General features: G+C 36.6%; 1 protein-coding gene and 1 long non-coding RNA gene across 39 annotated transcripts in view; one reads left to right on the forward strand and one right to left on the reverse strand.

The window, feature by feature from the left end:
• Window positions 1-17288, reverse strand: part of TENM4 (teneurin transmembrane protein 4) — a 1535912-nt gene that overhangs the window by 928679 nt on the left and 589945 nt on the right. The gene's annotated exons all lie outside the window — the stretch shown is intronic.
• The window catches only part of LOC140685260 (uncharacterized), a 53054-nt gene continuing 45545 nt past the window's right edge, over window positions 9780-17288 (forward strand). Inside the window, exon 1 of the long non-coding RNA XR_012058598.1 lies at window positions 9780-15895. This is a non-coding gene — a long non-coding RNA (uncharacterized lncRNA). The remainder of the gene's footprint in view (window positions 15896-17288) is intronic.

Consider the following 17288-nt stretch of genomic DNA (forward strand, 5'->3'; position numbering starts at 1 on the left):
CATGAAATGCCTATCTAGTGTTCATAGAGCTTTATGGAGTAGATTTGGGATTTCACTAATTTCACTTTTAATTCTCTATCTTGCCAAGCAGCTTGGTGGGTTGGACTGACTAGCTCTGCTCTGCCTTATGCTGTAACATTTTAATTCTCAATCAGTCCCACAGGAGCAAACCGATGCACATGAAACCTTAGAATGAAGTGAGGTTATGCAATCAGAATTACTGATATATCTAATGCTGTCTAACTTTTAGGATATTTTTGATCAAGTAGGATAGTTTTCTCCTATTTCTACACTCATTGATCGTGCAATTTTATATAAGGAGTGCAACATCTCAGTAATTCCTTCTTGGAATGGTATAAGGCAATGTCCCTGCTATCCTTTTGCTGTTCTTTGAGATCTTCTGATGAAAGCTGCTAAAATAAGCACCATGTATTATTCATATATTAATTTGCTCTGGCATATTGGTTTCAGGAAACTTCATTTGAGTGCACTAGGAAATCAACATCAAAGAAAGACAGTTACACACAGTGAATACACTAAGCAATGGATGGCCAGGCTTGACACAGCTCTGAGAAGCAAATAAATAGCATAGAAATGCTGTAATCTCCTGATGATCAGGAAGAAAAAAATGAAGGAAGGAAAAAAAAAAGATAACAACAGCAAGAAAAGGCCCTCTAATAACTTTTCTTTACCTTTTGGGACAGTCTTGTGCAGTTTAGTAGTGAATTAGACCTTATGAATAGAATCTTGTTGTATAGTCCAAATTATGGATAAGGACTATATAGTTAAGAAAAAGCATGTTAAAAACAATGTGATCCCTCGGTTCCTTGTCTTTCAGCCTAAATTCTTCAGGGGAACTTCTCTAAGAATTTAAGATGCTGGTGTTATCTATCAGTCTTCAGAATATCTTGAACAGGATATTCAAAAACTGATCACTCCAAAGTTCCACTTCACTTCTGAGGTTGTGGAACAAATTATCAGCAGAAGATTTTTTTTAAAACTTGTCCCTGTTCATTTTCCAGGGTTTTTCCTTAGAACCATTTTTAAAAAGGTCTTTATATGCATACATATATATATATATATATATATATATTTGCATTTTCCTAATTTTTCTCCAAGCCTTTGAAAAACGGTTTTTGTATATGCTTATGAAATGAGACACTCTGAACTCTGGGGGAAAAAGTATAATTTTGCCACACAACACTGAGATATTCCCAAAAACTTTATGACATAATTATTCATAATGAACCTTGAAGCTTAAATTCTCAATTCCATAAAGAAAGGCAGTATATGTGCACTGAGGGAAGACAATTCATAGCAATTTTGTCAGCAAAATTTTTACAGTAAAGGCCTAAGCAACACTTCATCTATCTGTCACTTGTCTTGAAAGGGCAGATTACTTTTTCCTCAATCTTGGCACATCCAATTAAAGTAGACTTACAAGCCAGGCAGGTGTAAAGTGCAAGCCAGCACTTGTTCACATTAGCAATTATCAATGGAAAAATACATAAGTGCTGAGGCTTGGCACAACAGTTACCCTGGCAACTGTTCGTGCTCAGAACCTCAGCAGAGACTAACATGACAGTTTGACATCTTTCCCCATTAAAAAAAAAAAAAAAAAAAGATTGTATTCTCTATTTCTGTCTCTGTTTTTTTCCTTCATCTCTTTTCGTGCTGTTTTTCTAAAGCTCTTGGCAGTGACCCTGTCTTGTTTAACTCTAGTTGAACACCTCCCGGAGGGAGCTCCCCTATATCTTGCCAATCTTTAGAGCATCCTCTGTGAATACCAAGTGTTAAAGTTTACCTGGCCAAGCCTGACGTCCAAGAAAGAAGGATGGCAGGTTGGAGAAGCTGTATTAGTGCTATTGGCACAGGAGGGTCAGAAACTTGTTGTCCAAGTTAACTTCACTCAATGTTGCGGAAAAAAATAAAAAGGATGAGAGTAAAGGGCCTCAAGGTGCACCAGAGGAGGTTTAGATTTGATATATGAAAAATTTATTCAAGGAAAGAGTTGTCAGGTTTCAGAATAGCCTTCTCAGGGAGGTTGTGTGGTACACCATTCCTGGAAGTGTTTAAAAAACATGCGGAGGGTTTGGGATATGGCTTGTTGTTGAACATGTTGGTGGTGCTAGCATGACGGTTGGATTTGATGATCACAAAAATTTTTTCCAACCTTAATAATTTGTAATTCTAGGAATGCCTTTCTTTCTTTGTCCTCATATTCTGGAATATCCATGCACACCATTCATCTATAGCAACTTGCCTTAAGATCCTGGCCTTCCTGACTTATGCATCAACCTTGCAAAATGTTTCTTTTTTGTATTCTCTACTTTCAGAAATACAAGAGAAAGTCAACCAGAATCAGACTATATGCATTTTTCCCCTGTACAGGGGAAAAAACCCACTCCTCCTCAATTCTGCCAAGGAACTCAGCCCAAGCAAGCTCTGTGCAAAGTACAGTGTCAGATCATACCAAATTTCTCAGCCATTGAGGTCAGAAAGCCTTGAAGACTCAGCATTCTTCTGGATTAGGCTTTGTTCTGTGGGAAGCTTGTGGACTAAGTTAGGTGAACTTATTGACTGTTAGCTGCCAGTTCTTTTTTTTCTTTGACAAATTTATGTCAAGTGGAATTAAAGAGTGAGATGAGTACATAAAAATTTTGCTAATTAATGACTGTTTTAGTTAAAGCTTGCCTGATTCCTTTTGCTAAAATTTATTAGCTTTTTCTGGTTTTGTTTTTTTTGTTTTAATGTCCCATATTTAGGAAGTCTTTTAACATCCATTATTTTCCTTCAGTCTTATTTTGTCTTCATATTTGTTCACATCTTTCAATGTTAAAAAGTTAAATATTAAAAATCTGCAGGGTTTTTTTTTTTTTCAGTGATTTATTTTGTTCCCTTTTCTTCCTTGATGTGTGTCATTCATGTCTTTCAGCTCATCATATTCTTACTCATTGACATCTCTACATGGATAACAGCAGAAGGATTGAGAAAAACTGTCCTATTTTTTTAGGGTGAAGGTAAAAGAAAAAAACATTTGAGAAGTCTGGTAATAGAGTAATAGCTTTCATAGTGAAATTGATTTGATAGTCTGGTCTTTACTCTTAAATTCTAGATAAATAGACTACATAAGCTGAAAGATATGCAGAAAATCAAAGTAAACATCTCACACTGTTTACAAGAAAATTCTGCATTTGCTTATTATTGCACATGCTATACCCCTAGACCTCACAGATTTCAAAAGAGTAGGTTTTGGCTGTGGAATAACATTGACCTGAAAATTCACGATGTGGAGCCAAATCATACTGCCTGTGTTTCTGTGATCTTTTCCCCTGGGCAAACAGAACCTGTAGTGTAACCTTAATTCTGCCAGCAGGATGAAGGCATAATAAAAAAAAGTAAAAAACATTTTAAAACATTAAACAATCTTTTACAGCTATTCAATCTGACAATTTTGACCACCATTAAATTTGTTGAATGTTTCTAATAATGAACAAGAAACAAAGTCATACTTCCTCTGATACAGTTGCATTGATTCGAAGAGTGAGCTAATAAACACTATCACTACATTCATATTCTGGGACTAACAGAAACTTGTTCCTTTCCCTGCTCTTCTGTGGCCTGCATTGCAATCTCTTCTGCAACAACATAATTTAATTTAAAAATCATGATGCTATAAGTACTTGAGAAGCACTTAAAGCCATTCAGTCAGAGAAAGGTCATGTTAACATAAATATTGAAAAGAATGATAATTAGGCAAGAAAAACAGCAAAACACATTAAAGAGAAATGAAGCAATTTTTAAATGTTAACATCTCAATTCAGAAATGTTTACATTACATATAATGGTTCCATTTTCAATGAGCATTCCACTAAAAAAAATATTGCTGAGCAAAATTATGAAAGAGAATTGCAACCATAAATGACATTGTATCCATTTTATCATCCTGAGAGAAAATGAATTATCTGAATCTTGTTAAACACAACAGAATTCAAATCATCCAAGCATGACTTACAGCAGAATGAAGTAAAGAACTCTCTTACAAAGAGAAATGTACTCAATTTTTTAATGATAGTTCATTATTTAAAATCCTGAATATTTGAAAGAGTTGCAAAATATGTCTTCCTATGAATTATCCAATACATATTGACCTGAGTATGTCTCAGCAATGTTGGCAATTTCATGCCTTGAAATATACTGTGATTGCTCCTCACAGCATTGTTTTCCAAATAACCCCACCTTGAGATCAAGAAATTTAGACTAAGTGGCACAATTAAAACTCCCAAACAGGCTAAGCTGCTTGTTGTTTCAAGGTAACTTTAACTTACAGTATGTGCTTTTCAAGTTTAATTTTGAGGCATGGTTTATCTTAAAATGTTACAAGAAATCTTAAATCTTTTATCAAAAGCTTCTTAGTAATAAATATACTGAGTCAATTTTTCTTTTCATTTGTAGCTGTTACCATTTGAATATGCTAATTTCAAAAGAAATTTCAGAGTAAAAATTAAGATTCCCTCCCAGAAAACTGTGAACCAGTGTCCACTCAGGTTTGTCATCTACCAGTTAGAATACCAATGTATGGCAACAGGAGCATGAACTCCCAAAGAAAGGTCATTGCAATGCAGATAACCGGGATGAAAAAAAAATGGCTAGGCAGATACACAGAGCACTAAAGACATGCGGGAAGGGTTTTTAAATTCTCATTGCATTTGCCACAGTAAAAAGCCTCACAGTTTAGCCTGCACAATTATCTGGTCAAAAAAATATTTCTCAGTTTATTTATTTTTTAGTCAAATGGAAGGGAGAAATTGTAAAATAGAAGTTAGATATTAGGAAGAAGGTTTTAAGACATTGTGAAAAGGAACAAATTTAACCAAGAATTTTTTATTTAATTGCTGCCTCCTACACCCTTCTTTAAAATGCAAATCAATCTACTTAAGTGAATTGTCTTTAAAGGGGCTGTCACGTGAGATCACTCTTATTTGCAGAGATTTGAGAGAGCTTAGAGCTATATGTGTATATGAAATATCTTGACAAAAATATGTTCCTGTGGTTTTCATTCTCAAAGGTGAGGTTGTTTTCCCTTCATGCAGCACATTTGCCAACAATGTAAATGCCAACAGAAGTCATTAAGACATTACAACAGCAGCATGAGAAAGTTACTTAGCATTGTTGTAAACATCAAGATTCTGATTTTAGCAAGAAAAAATATGGGCTCCAGAAAGTTCTGCTACTTTTTACACTTCTTACTACTTTTGTCTCTAGGCTATTACCTGCAAATTTTATGTATTTAAAAATTAGTGTAGACAGAAGGTGCACAAAAGTGCAACAGTCTTGTGAAGCAGCAACAGCAGAAGTAGCAGAAGCCATAGCAGAATTGTGGCAATATTTTTCTTCTTAGCTGCTTATCCACCATTACTCATTAGGACAATTATTGGGTTATTTTCAGGATACCTAAAGACAGAACTGCTGTGATTTCCATAAATAGACTGTTTGCAAAATAAAAACTGAATTTTGATCTAGACCTGAAGTCTCAAGATGAAGCATCTACCTGCAGAAAGTTTAGCAAAAATGTACTTCTACAAAAGAAATTAAATTCTAAATTTCTCTGCATAACTGGTATTTTGGAACAGTGTGGAAAGTGTGTCCATGGGAAAACTGAGAAAAGTACAGATTAATAGAAAAGAATGCAAAACAAGAGAGAGTCAATACATTCTTCTTTGATAACCTATGTAGAGGGTGCAATAACCCCTTCCTGGTCTTGATTTGGGCTTTTTTGTAAAAGCCTCTGGAGAAGATGCTGCAGCTTCCTAAGCAACTTTGGTGTTTTGCTTTCCTGTTAAAAAGTTCTCCCAGCAGTTTCCCCCAGCATTCTCTGATGCAGTTGAAGCCTTTGCTTCTAACTGTATTCAATGAGGACAAAGATAATGTTTTACTCCTTTTCTCTTTGAAGGTAATTTCTGCATATTTGGATATGATTATCCTGTATTCCTTCAGTCTTTTGGTCTCTAGACTAAACAGTCTCAGCTCTTTTAGGGATTATACTGATTTCATAATGTCTGGTTGCCATTTTTGGAATTTGAACAAAACCAACAGATGTATAGTGATACTAGGTTGACCAAACAGAGTCTCTAAAATGTAAATATGTTTTACACAGTAATATTTCTTGATTCTGAGGAATTCCTGTTGACGAATACTTATAAAGATAGCAAGGAACGTATTGAGGGAACTAACATGAGTAACACTGACCAGTGTTTTATCACATCAAATTAGTGAGTCATATTTTTTACTTATCAGAGGTCAGCCCTTTGAATTACATCAGTGCTGAGTTCAAAATTATTTGATGACAAATACACATGTGATTTTCAAAAGGAAAATAAGAGTTAGTCCAGCCCTTATATTTATATGTTCATGTGTTTCTGCTGTGACAATCATTATGAAAACTCCTGAAGGGAATATTTTGCAAATGGTGTATAACTCTCTCCCAAGAGCTGTGCTGGAGTGATGACATGGACCCTAAAAACCTTAGCTTTTACGCTTATTTTAAAATCAGGATTTGGAGTCGGCACAAGCCGTTTGATATGGGGAAGCAGCCTTTTTCCAGAGGGATTGACTACGCATGCAACAACTTAAATCTGTGGAAATGAATCAACTGAGTCAGCTGCCGATGACTGCAAAAATGGCCTGGATGCCATTTACAGCTACCTTTTTAAATGGGAGCTTGAAATTAGGAGAATTATAGCAAAACTGTCATTGAGGAGAGATCGACTGCCTGGAATTTGCAATGCAAACCTATTATCCCTTATGCAGAAGGAAGATAAGTGGGGAAAAATATTAACAGCCACAGGAGTTCTCTCCCAGCTGCAATCTCATCTTATTTATTGTTGCTACTTATTTATATATATGTATTTAAAAGTTTAAATGATTTGTTAGCCATGCATCAAGCTAACCCCTATAAATGAATGTTTTATTGCAGCTGCTACAGCTTTTAATATTGTTTATTATAAAACTCTTATTGCCTAGAAACTAGAGCCATGCTTTAAAGCCCCATTGTGCAAACCTCTGCGTGAGCAAGTGACACAACAGCAGATGCCACCTCAGAGGGCTCACAACACAGGATTTTGAAAGCATGGAGCATGTGAGCAGGTAGACATCAAGAGGGACAGGTGGGGTGGCAAGGTGACATAAATGTCAATATGTTTACTTGAAGGAGCAAGCTTTGCAGCAAAGATAGGTGTGTTGTTGAAGAATAGTGGGAGAGGTCTTTCTCTTCCTCTGCTTATTTGTGCTTTCTGGCACTTTGTGGCTTCTGAAGTCCTGTCCTCTGCCTGGCTCTTCCTGGCATCCTCACTGCTACTGTATAGAGATGGAAAGAAGGCAAATGATTTCCAATAGAGACAAGTTCTGGGTTTACCTAACACTATTGAGGAGTCTTTTTCACAGCTGGAGGAAAACACTCATACAAATAACTTAGATTAAAGTTACCAACATCTATGTTGGCATCTATTCCCTAAAAAAAAAAAAAAACAAAAAAACCAAAACCAAAACAAAGCCAAAAACACAAAAAAACCCAAGAAACCAAAAACAAAATCATTAGCAAAGGACTATAAAGCCTCCACAGCCTTAAAAGATCAAAGGAAAAAGAAAGAAGAAAGTGGTACGTAGCTGTTTAACAAGTGCAGACTGGAAAAGCAGACAATCCAGCTGAAATAAACCATAGAGAATCTGCTCTGGCTTTTCTACACTGTGGGAGTTCTAGCCTGAATTCTTCCTTCAAGGTTGTCATGACTGAAGAGAGATGATTTATTAGCTACACTTGACCTGAATCTTTGTAGGTTAGAACCATCATCCTGGTTTCCAATGACTTTCACAAAAATGTACATTCTCTCTTTTATAGTTTCTGATGTAAAGTCTGGTCCTATTGCAAATCTATTGATTGTTATTCACTGTTCTATTCAAAAGGATTTTTTACATATGTCTATGAATGTTCTGGATTCATCTCCTACCTCAATAAGCCTTTCCAGGACCTTAGATCAACTGAAGTGATTTCAGAATTAGTCGGTGAACAGGAAAGCGTAAAAAGTGCTGGTAAATTGTGATCTCAACAGGGGCACCCAGCTCTGCATTTAATCCACTTCATCACTCCTCTCACTTCTCTCCAGGACCCAGTAAGGGTTTTGATTGAACAAAATAACAAAATAGTTATAGAAGTGCCACTTAATTAGAGAAATTGTGGATGTCCCTCCTGCGGTTTTGTTCAAGGCCATGTTGAACGGGGCTTTGAGCAGCCTGGTCTAGTGGGAGGTGTCCCTGCCCATGGAAGAGAGGCTGGAACTTCATGATTTTTAAGGTCTTGTTCTACCCAAGCCATTCTGTGATACTGTGATTTAATTGCACTCATTGTATGCTTAATTTTAGGGTCTGCTGTTAAGGTCATCTCTTCAGTGAAAAAGGAGGCAGCGAGAAACAGCAGGTCAATGAGCTCAAACTGGGATGTAATCAAACTTTAAAAATATTTTCTCTAGTTTTGAAGATTTGCATTTGTACTTGGTTGAATAGGACAGACTTTGGATAGAACCAGTATGTTTTGATTTGGATGGTTTGTTTTATTTCCCCAGAAAATATTTAGATAGCATATTCTTTAAAGTGTGCTGCAAGTGGCTGGGGTTTTCTATCCTACTTATCATGCTTCCTCTAAAATTCAAAAGTACAGGGGCTTCCCAGACTTCATTTTTATCATACAGAAGCTTATCATATTGAAATATGCAGTTTTGCACGTTTATGGAGCTGAGATAGTTAAAAAGGCACACAGAATATTTCTGTCTGATTTTTGTTTAAGTCAAAAGACCTCATGGAAACTAGAGGTATCAGATATCCCAAGTTAGGTGTTCACATGCAGCATTTATATATAATTTATATATGTTGGAAGGGGCCTTAAAGACCATCTATTTCCAGATACAGAAAAAATGTCAAAATCCCATTCTCTGGAGATAAGACAATACATTCTGTGGAGTTGGTACGCATCTCCTAAAGCATACTCCAAACTGTGTGAACAAGATAACACCCTGGAGACCTTGGCAGTCAATTTTCATGCTATGACTTAGGCAACTAGAGGCATTAGATATGTTGTGGGCTATCCCACCTGATCTCAAGTTGCCGTTCCAGAAAGGTGGAGATTTCCCATGTACCTGTGATAGGCAGATGATTTCAGCATCAGAAATTATGATGATTCCTGCACTTAGACACCTGAATTATGTCTTGTTGCTTGTAATGACTCTCTCTTCATTTGCTAAATTTATAAATACCTAGCACACATGTAGACACTTGTCTATAGTGCAGATACATAACAGACACATGGAAGTAGTTAGCTGAATCCAAAGACACACTAGGAGATAAGCAGTTTAAGACTGGAAAATAGCCCCCACTTGAGGGAGAAGAACAACTGTTTATCTGCTGAACAGTTGAACAACAATTAAAATTAAGTAATAACACAGAATTCAAATAGATATCAGTTTAAGGCAGATAGACTTGGGTAATACAGTATTAGCATAAGTGTTAACCTGAGACACTTACAATTAAACCAGAACCTGAACCCCTACGCTGAGTCGAGAGACCAGAAAAAAAAAGTCATCCAAAGTCAAATAAAAATATTGACCATTAAAAGCGAAATTTTTAGATGCTGCCTAGAGATATAGTTACTTGGATTGACCCGTCTGTGTCCTTGAAAATAAGTGACTTTGCAGCAGAAGATGACAGGAAAAAAAAAAAAAAAAAAAAAAAAAGGCAAAAAGCCCCCAACCTGTTTGTAAGGAAGACAGGATTAAATTCCTTAAACTCTCAACCAATCCAAGCTTTTTCCCTGATGAATGTCCAAGCTTCCCTGGAAATTAATCTATTTAGAGCAGCTATGCCCATACCAGTATTTTTTTTAATTTTTAGGGTAAAGTTGAATTATGCTAAATTATAGAATAAATGAAAACAGAAAAGAAGGAGACTGCAGACTACTAGATTAGGTTGGATATCTGATATTTAGAGTGTGGCAAGGTGAATCTCATCTCATATTGAGATATGGATTTTTTAACTCTACTTAGAGTACCTAACTTAGGACTGGATCCCCATTTCAAAGGATAATGAGCAAGCTAGCACCTTAAAAGACTTAGAAATCTGCTCCTTTGTGCTGCAGTTCATTCTCTGTTTAGTATGGATAATCTGTCAGATAAGACTGTCTTTGCCTCATAACAGTATTGTAATGGTTAAATGCAAATTTGTTAAATGCACAAAGATTAATGTAATGGAGACTACCATTAGGCAGGTGGCATAATGAAGTAAAATGAAAATCAATGCAAATATCATAATAGAGTATGTTTTAACCTGGAATACTGTTTGACTTTTGCAGGTTATGGTAGGAGATAGAAAGATGCCATAAGTCTTTATTCTCATGATCTCAGTCTTTGCGCGCTCTGTTCCATTACTGTAAAATCTCAGCAGCCATTTAAGATTGACTCCACTTTAAGTCCTTTGCATAGGTAATCAGCTTAAATTGCTGTCAATTTTGCTACTTTTTTCCTTGCCTTAATTCTGGGTCATCTACTATTTTTGTAGCATTTGAAGTAGACTAGAAATAATATTTCATCTTCTGTATAATTGTACAACTTTAGCAGTGCAATTCCTTTATCTACTCCTTTCACTCCTCCATATCCTACTTAGGCATACAAATGTTTGCCGAAGGGCTTTCCTATTTTCTTGGCTACTTCTATTGGAATTACAGAGTCTAACATGTTTGAGATTCTGTTCTTTGACATTTTTCAGTTATTCTGATTGCCTTGTGATCTGATTGTAGTAAATAGGAATCTCTTTACCATTCTCTTGCTGTTCAAAATAATCCAACTAAAATCTCTCTCTCAGACCATAGAATCATAGAATAATTTCTGTTGAAAAAGACCTCTAAGATCATGTCCAACTGTTAACCACTCTCATCAATATACTCTGTCCCCAAGCACAATTTCCACACACCTTTAGAACATTTCCAGGGATAATGAGACCACCCTGGACAACGTGTTCCAATTCCTGACCACCCTCTCAGAGAAGAAATTTTTCTTAACATGAATCTTCCATGACAATACTTGAGGTCATTTTATCTCATCCTGCCTCTTGTTATCTGTAAGAAGAGACTGGCCTAACACGTTGTTACAATGAGATGTGTTACCCTAACTTATCCCTCATTTGTGATAAATGGTGAAGACTCTCAGTGACATCAATTTTATTTGTGTCCTTCAGAGGCAGGGCAGAACAGCATGTTGCAGAATTTAGCTGATAAGAGATGACATCTCATGGAGATGTTGTTCTTCTACTTTCCAACTCTGGGAATACACACAGTGTTCTAGCACGTATTTGTACTTATTGGATAGACTGTGTTGGAGAAAGACATAAATGAGTCTCATTACAGTAGAAATCTATATTCTTTTTTATATCATTATATTATATTTGGAAAGTCATTCAACACAGATGCACACAAGTCTGTGCATTTTTTGACCATCCCATGGTCCCCTTCACAAAATGACTGAAACTATAAACATGCTAGGGATTCAATATTTTCTATTTTAGCTGATTACCAGTGCAAATTTAAAGGACACTGTCATAAATCACAATCACTCATGTATTTTCTGGAAATATGTTTCTGGGAATAATTTCAACAAAAAGACAACAATCCTGCATACAGATAAAAAGCACATACATACAAAAGGAGAATAAGAGGAAAAACATATAACAAAAATTTCCAATCAAAACATCAAAATGCAGTTGCCAACTTTGTTCTCAAAAAATTTATCATACTTCCTTTCAAGTTTGCTTTGGAAAGTGTAGGACCCAAATTTGATAGACCCAGCTCAATTCTCAGCCCTTCCATTTTCATCATTTGTGAGAGGGTTGTAGGTTTTTAGCATTATTCTCTTGTGGGAAGGTGTTTTTTTAAGGAAATATCCCAGAGGGAGGTAAAGGCAGGGCTGTGATACACCGTAAGAACAGGAAGCACAGAAAATTGAAGTACACAAAGGTACACTTATCTGTGGTTATTTCCTTTTTTTTTTTTTTTTTTCCTTCCAACCAGTAGGGCAATTCAAACTTGGAGAAGTTTTAAATTTAACAACTTTCATACTGTATTTTTAAGATTTGTCCCTGTAAATGGCAGAGCTCATGAAGATTTGATTTCTTGGGGATTTTATCTTGTGGTAGGTCTGTTTTCCAACAAAATAATCTAACTGCTGCCAGGTGAGCTTGCCTTTCTGCCCTCCAGGGAACCTTAATGGAAGAGAGGTTTGCCTAATTCCTTGGCAGTGGGCAAATCTTCATTTGATGTTCATTACCTATTAGACACCAAAATCAGACACTGAGATCAGCAAGGTGCATGCGCCTTGCTTCTGCTGGGGGATGAATTGAGACTGATGGTCTTCCTGTGATTAGAGCAAGCTATCTCACAGCTGGGAGGGAACTGGAATAACTGGAGAAGTCAGTTGGTGTAGTTATTGGTGTTAATTTTATCTATCTACTTGGGCTTCTGCTGCTTACTTCTGTCAGTTTGATTAAATGTGCATTTAATACATATATTTAAGTTAACAGGATAAGATGCATGACCCCTTCAAAGAGAATTTTTCTGTAGGTGGTCTGCTGGGTTTAAAAATACAATTAGCTGAACATCTCCACCATATGAAATCCCTAACAGTACACCACATCAGAAACTGAGCAGAGGAGAAAGGATGTCTCTTCTCAGGAGACAAGCAAGGAAAAGGCATAAAAAAAAGAGCAAGATGAAGATCTGCCACCAATGGACACAGGGGAATATTGCAGTGATTGTAATGAAACAGAGCTGAAAGAGCTGAAATTATTTGCTGTCAAACTATGTGCACAACTTGCAGAGAGGAAGTCTGGCATCCATCTTTCCACCTCCTTTTCCTCCCACCTGCTTTTGTCACTTTGTTATTGGCAGCAGACACAGGTAGCAGGGCTGAAGCTGATTGCTGATTTCTTGGTCAGTCCTTTTGACCTCTATTGCCATAGGTCTAACACATGTTCACTTTCTTCAAGCCCTTATACTACCTCAGCAAGTACTCCTAAATGAAGTTTACAAGTGTATTTAACTACCAGGTTAATATAATTTTCTTATTCTTTTAATATATCTGCAGTTTTATGATTGGAGAATTCTCCACAAATTTGCTTGAACTTCTTTTCATTACAATTTTTCACTCTGGAAACTTTGAGTAGTTCTTTCTAAAGTGCCTTTCAGTAATGGAGCAGAGAATAATGAGAATTTACTTCCCTTTTCAAAAGTAATTAATAAACAAAGAAAAGATATTGCTTTCCTCCTAAATCAATAGTATAATAGAATGTTCTTTTCCTGACAGCTATAAAAGAAGCATGAATTAATGTAATGCTAGTTCTCAGAAAATAAAATAAAACTGTTATAGTCACTTGATCTAATGCTACATGTACAATACAGAAGTGGAAGCAACTGCTGGACTCTCTAGAGGAAAGCAATTGCTGTGGCAATGCAAAGGTGCCTTTGTTTTTTAGAGAATAGTTTAAGTAATAGATTGGTGTATGAACTGTGTTTGCTAATCTATTGATTTAACTAGTGAATTCAGAAAAAGTTATACTGTCTGTGGTTCAATTGATGGAAACAGAAGTTGAGGCAAGGAAACACAGTCAAGCAACATATTGTTTTGGGAACTTGGGGCTCTTTAGAGTGTTTGCTGTGATTCTAAGTGGCGTGCATGGCAGAGGATGTGCAGAAGAGGAGTGAGGGCATGGGAAGCATAAAGACAAAACCAGTTCAGGATGAAAGCAGAAAACAAAATCAGATTTTAGACATTCATTGGCCAGACATTGATGTTAAAGTGCACTGGAAAGAGACTTTGAGAGGTGAAAAACAAATGTGTTTTAGCAGAAAATCCACCGTCATAGCACTGAGAGGTGTTAAAGAGCAAGAAGGAGAGAGTACAATCTTTAAAGTCAAAATCAGAATCTTGAAGTAATAACAGGAGGAAATCATGTTCAATAAACAATTAGGGATAGTATTAAGGATAGGCTAAAAAATATTTGCATGCCATATGAGAAAGAAAATAGGACCAGAAAGTGAAGAAAGAAGCATAAAGAAACAATTAATAGTGTCCACAATAAAGAAAGAGTATCAAATAATAAAATGGCATCAATAAAAGTGTTGGCTTGAAATTTTTTTGACTTTTGCTTTTTCTTTTGAAACTCACTGCATTGAATGGGAATAATTCACATGCTCAGGTAATCAAAAATGTTCCTTAGCAGAGTAGCTAAGAGGTTGGTATAAATTAACTATCAAAACTTGACAAAGGGACTAACACCATGCAGACAGAGCAAACAATTTGCTGTAATAAGTATGCAGCTGCTACAAAGGCTGGCATAGGGTTAGCATGCCAAAGGAGGAATAATCAGATTACCTTTTCGCATGAGTTTAAAGGGGAAAAGCAAAGTAAGAACTCTGCAATTTGGAGTTTTGTTTTTTGAAATGCTAAATAGTCCAAAATCTTTCTGAATTACATTGTAGAAACACTGTCAATTAGACTAGATATGTTTTACTAATTAAAGAGCAGATATAATTCTCCACTCTGATTTTAACATATTCTCATTGCATATTTAAATACAAAGTAAAACTGGAAAAGTGGCAAACCCAACCCCCTGCCCGAAAACAACCAACCAAAAAAAAAAAAAAAAAGAACAAACGAAAAAAAAACCCAAACCAAAGAAACCCAAATGTATTTTGAAGTGGAAAACTCTAAGCACTCCAGTATTTTCAAACTGAAACCTTTGCACTTGCCAGAGTACCTCTCTGTGCACAGCCTTTGCCCTCAGGTCTAACCAGCCTTGCTTATTTCTGAGCAAAACATCAAAGACAAGAGGATTTCTCCTTGAACAGCCTGAAGCAGCTCCTTGCTCACTTCTCAGTGTCTCTAACCCCACCCAGAGGCATGAAACCTTTTCTGGTTGTACCCTCAGGAACTTATAGGACTAGTCAAAGGTTCTGCCCTAGTTCCCTGATGTATGGAACGCTTTGAGCCTCAGCCTCAAATAGCTTCATGTTTCTCAATACCTTATTTGAGGGTCAGATCTGAATTCCACAATTGAAAATGATGCTGAAGTGGGATGTGGATTAGTGTGGGTGAAGACTAAGGAACCAAGATACCAAGATTGCTTGGTTGACTGCTCCAACCAAAAGTAGTAAATATTATGAAGTTTTCTATAAAAATGTGTCATATAGGGAAACTGAAAATAAACCAACCAAAAAAAAAAAAAACCAACAAAAAAACCCCCAAAAAAACCCCCAAAAAAGGCAAACAGTGTGCAGATTATATTTAGGGACCACAATATCTATGAGAGATATTAGTGGTTCTACTGCAATAGTTCAACTACAATAACAATTCATCACTAGTTTCCTGATAAACCGAAGCTTTAACTATAATCACATAATCAGTTACTTCAACTTAAACCCAAAGATGAGAAGCATTTCTTAAAGAACACAATGTAGAGCAGGCAAAATTTCAGTCAAAACACTCCATTTTAGACAACGCAAATTTCAATGAGGCAGCGGAATATGTACAAGCGCTGTGACCATCCTGTCCTGTCTGAGGAAACCATGGAGAGATTTCTCTCCAAAATGCCAGTGAAAGAGACTGATCAGCATGCAATTGAGAGGAAAATACGCAAAATAAATCACCAGGAAGCTGCAATCAAAGCAGCCAGGGCTGTGGTGCTACAGGTGCTGCTCACAGCATCACTCACGGCAGCCACACAAGCTCGCTGATGCCATTCATTGTGTGTCCCCAGACTGCTGGACCAGCAACATTGGAACCAGGCTGGAGACAAGCATGAGGTAGGCAGCAGAAACTGATGCAATTTTTTTCCTCCAGAAGACAGCAAAAGGAAATAATTTGACAGAAAACAAAACTTATCTGCTTTTTGTGTGCTCTTTTCAGTACCTTGTGATTTGTTTAAATCTGCTCAGGATATTTCCAGATCTCCACTGGAATTAAGATTTCCCTGGTTAGGAAAGCACAGGTGACCAGCTTACAACAGAATGAATCAGGATATTGGTAAGGACATGGTCAGCAGAGGTGGGATGATAGAGCAGTGTGAATATTTGTGTATATATGGAGGAAAAAAATATTTAAAATCCATTTTGGCAACTTGGCATGTTTCAATAGTAACCCCAAAACTTAGAGAAAAAGGAATTTTAAATATCAAAACATTACAAGAAATTCCCACTGATTAGAAGACATGATCAGCTGGATGCTAAGCAATAAAAAAGTGTGAAACAGGTTTTGTTTTATACTTCTGGCAGTACGTTCCCCTGTTTCCATTTTAATGAGGATCTTCATATGTTCATGCTTAAATTGACTCACCTTTTTTTTTTTTTTCCTCCTACCTAAAATTCTACTGGGCTTACAACTACAAGCAGAAAATTTAATGTTGTTTACTCTCAGCTCTCGGAGTACTAGTAATTAGCCAGAACCAGGAATGGTACAATTGAGATAACTATTTTGCATATTTTTATTTGTCCCTTACATCAGGCTATTACTCTTCAAGATTTTAGCACATTGTGGCAATAATGAAAAGTGTTGGTTCATTCATAAGCCGTGGGAATAAGTGCTCATCCAAATCCCACTATCAAAAAGATGGGGAAAAACCCTCTCACTTCTAAGATCACAGATATCATAGTACCTACAGGATCCTTTGCCCATTTCTTCAAAGCAGCCATCTACCAAGGAGGGTTGAAAAGCCATTTCCCAGTGCAAGTAAATAACTTGCAGCACTGCAGAGCAGGATATAGAAGCTGTCACTTATAGAATTTAATACAGAATTTTGAAAAGAACGTTCTTTTTTGATTGGTTTAAGACTGTCTGTATTATGAAGACTAAACTGTTTACCATATCATTTCATAAGGATGAGGTCAGCCTTGTAATTTCCGTCAGAAAAATGTATTTGTGTTTTGTCATACAGCAATTACATGCTCTGTTGCTGTGCTGTCTCCTGCACTCTGTAGAAGGTGAGCCACAGCCCTGTGGAACAAATGGTTCCACCACCATGGCACAATGGGTGTGGATGTAAGGCAAATGCTAAAAACTGCTGCTCTTCACGCAGCCTCTGCAGACTGCTTGTAGAGCTGTTGGCTCTAGTGATGGCATTTGTGAGAAAGGTGGTTTTGTTCTGCTGTTTCAAACATTGCACCATTTTGTGATCTGAGAGGGGTAATGGATGTAATCTGC

Source organism: Taeniopygia guttata, chromosome 1, assembly GCF_048771995.1.
Source record: "Taeniopygia guttata chromosome 1, bTaeGut7.mat, whole genome shotgun sequence".
Classification (NCBI taxonomy): domain Eukaryota; kingdom Metazoa; phylum Chordata; class Aves; order Passeriformes; family Estrildidae; genus Taeniopygia; species Taeniopygia guttata.